The sequence below is a fragment of the Pteropus vampyrus genome, unplaced genomic scaffold (genome assembly GCF_000151845.1).
Source record: "Pteropus vampyrus isolate Shadow unplaced genomic scaffold, Pvam_2.0 Scaffold78, whole genome shotgun sequence".
Taxonomy (NCBI): domain Eukaryota; kingdom Metazoa; phylum Chordata; class Mammalia; order Chiroptera; family Pteropodidae; genus Pteropus; species Pteropus vampyrus.
The window spans coordinates 3,324,436-3,327,213 of record NW_011888859.1 but is presented as its reverse complement, the minus strand read 5'-3'; positions in this window follow the sequence as shown (position 1 = coordinate 3,327,213).

The window sequence follows — 2,778 nt, the reverse complement described above, 5'->3', positions numbered from 1 at the left end:
AATGGGGCTTGACATAGAGTAAGCTCACAGGAGGTGTGAACTCATCCTGTAAAGGCTCCAGCAACTCAACCAAATAAGGACAGTTTAGAGCTCATCTAGCAGTGGCTGTGTCTTGTACCTGGAGTCTGATGGTGGCTTTGTGACCAAGAAGTTTTTTTATGTGATCCTATTTGAGGATTCCTTGTTTTCCGAACTTAGTCCTCCAGTCTTCCAGTCAATTTTATGAGCCACTCAGTAACCCTCCAGAAAATTCTTTTTCCTGCTTTAAGTTTGCCAGAGTTCATTGAGGTGGATATAGTCTATGACACTTCAATGAATGCCTGACTATTACGTCAGATTGTTTTCTTTGGTTTCATCTATGTGAGCCTTTTCCTGATAAAAAAAGGAGTTAACTTCATAACAACAAAGACCCTACCTTCCCTTTTGTTTGCATCAGTTATAGAACCTTACATGGTACAGGGCCCAGGACAATGATCCTCACCTAGCACACAGGCTGGCACAAAGGAGGCCAAAGGAATAGTCAAAGGCATGTTGAATAAAAGAATTAATGAATACTCAATAGCTATTTACTCAGAGCTTCGATGTTGCTGAGCTGTGTTATCAACCCTTTATCAGGCTTCTGTTCAAGCGAAATAGAAATTCTTATATTATTTGTTATTTTTGACTGGGTATTCTGTAATTGTAGTCAAGAATATCATGATATTAAGATTAAGTATTTTCCCCCTAGTCTCTACCCTTTTTTCCTTGTCATCCATCTATTGCCAAAGTAGTTCTTGCTATTTTTTAAAGCAATTTACTAAGTGTGCTCTACCAAGTTCTGTTGGAAACTAATATTACTTTAGAAAGATTTTGTATAGTTCATCAAAACCAGCACTGTTTTTCTTCTTTAATTCAGGAGCATCTCTTTCTATGTGATTGGCAGAGCATCAGAACAGATGGGACACGACCACATGAGATACAAGATGGAGGCGAATGCTTTTATTTCAGAATGGAGCTTTTAATAATGTTTTTTTTTTATTAAGTTTGACATTTTTTTGCATTCATTAATTATTAAGAGATAATAAAATTATTTGGATTATACATGGTAGAAAATGAGAAACAAACAAAATTATTTTTTTTCTATATTTGATTCCAAATGGACGTAATAGTTTGTTTTTACAGAGGTATTTTATAAAACAGCTTGAATCACCACAAAAGAAGGAATTTAAGAGCACACAACAAATACTTGGAAAGAGTTCTATCAGAGCTTTCATCTGACCACCAACCTGAAATGCTGATTACAAGCCAGAAAATCTCTCCATGCTTTCTCTCTTCAAGGGGCGTTGAATTGCATTGCAGTCAGAATGAAAAAACAAGTCAGATTTTAATAATATCCAGCCTTAGATGCCATCAGCAAGATGACATTTCCTGGAAAGAACTATGTTATTACAGTATTATTTGTAATGATTTGCTTGATAAGATCAACAAAGAACAAGTAAATGATCCAAATGCGACTTCTGGCAGGGAACTGAATTCTCATTAAAAAAAGTATTAGTGGGCCAAACACATTCGAGTAAACGCCGAAGATGAACTTGATGTTAGAAAGGAGGAGTTATTCGTGGAGACCGTAGGAATTTGAAAGGCCAAAGAATTCCGGTTTTACCCACTTAGAATAAAACCAGGCTGACCTTTGCCAAACCTCTTGGCAGCCTTAGCTAGGTTGTATATTTAAGGAAAACTTGAAAGTTTACATGATGTCATGGGCTTTGTCATTGCCATCTTTTAGATATTTAGGCAGAATGGCATAAACTCTGGAACTTTGGCTTTTCAGAAAAATACCAGAAAGAGTGGGGGTGGCAGAGAAGACTTCAGATTCATTGCTGGGAGGTCATCCTTGATTAGCTTGAAAGATAATCAATGAGTTAGAACCTACAGGCTCTTTTTTTTTTTTTATGTGAGAACTTTTAAAATATTTATTTATTTATTTATTTATTTATTTATTTATTTATTTATTATTTTAATTAGTATACAGTACATTGGTTAGACATTTATATAGTTTATAAATCAATCCCCCTAATTACTCCTTCTCTCCTCTGGTTTTCCCACTAGTCAATATAGTAAAGCTGACTGCATTCCCTATGCCATGCTCCCTATCCCCATGATCATCTATCAACTACTAATTTGTACTTCTTTACCCTATTCTCCCAGTTCCTCAATGCTCCCCTCCCCTCTGTCCATCATCAAATTGTCCACTATATTTGTGAGTCTGTTTTTGATTAGTTTGTTCTTTTTGTTCCTTAGATTCTGCATATAAGTGAAATCATATGGTATTTATCTTTTGCTGTCTGACTTATTTCACTCAGCATAATAACTTCTAGGTCCATCCGTGTCATTGCAAATGATAGGATTTCATTTTTTTAATGGCTGAATAATATTCCATTGTATATATGAACCATAACTCCTTTATCTAGTCACCTGCTGATGGGCATTTAGGTTGCTTCCATATCTTGGCTATTGTAAGTTGTGCTGCCATGAACATAGGGGTGCATAGATCTTTACGAATTATTGTTTTAGTTTTCTTTGGATAAATGCCCAGAAGTGCAATTGCTGGGTCAAAAGGTATAGCCATTTTTAATTTTTTGAGAAACCTCCAGACCGTTTTCCATAATGGTTGTACCAATTTGCATTCCCACCAACAGTGTATGAGGGTTCCCTTTTCTCCGCATCCTCACCAACACTTGTTGTTCTTTGGTTTATTGATGATAGCCTTTCTGACAGGAGTGATGTGATACCTCATTG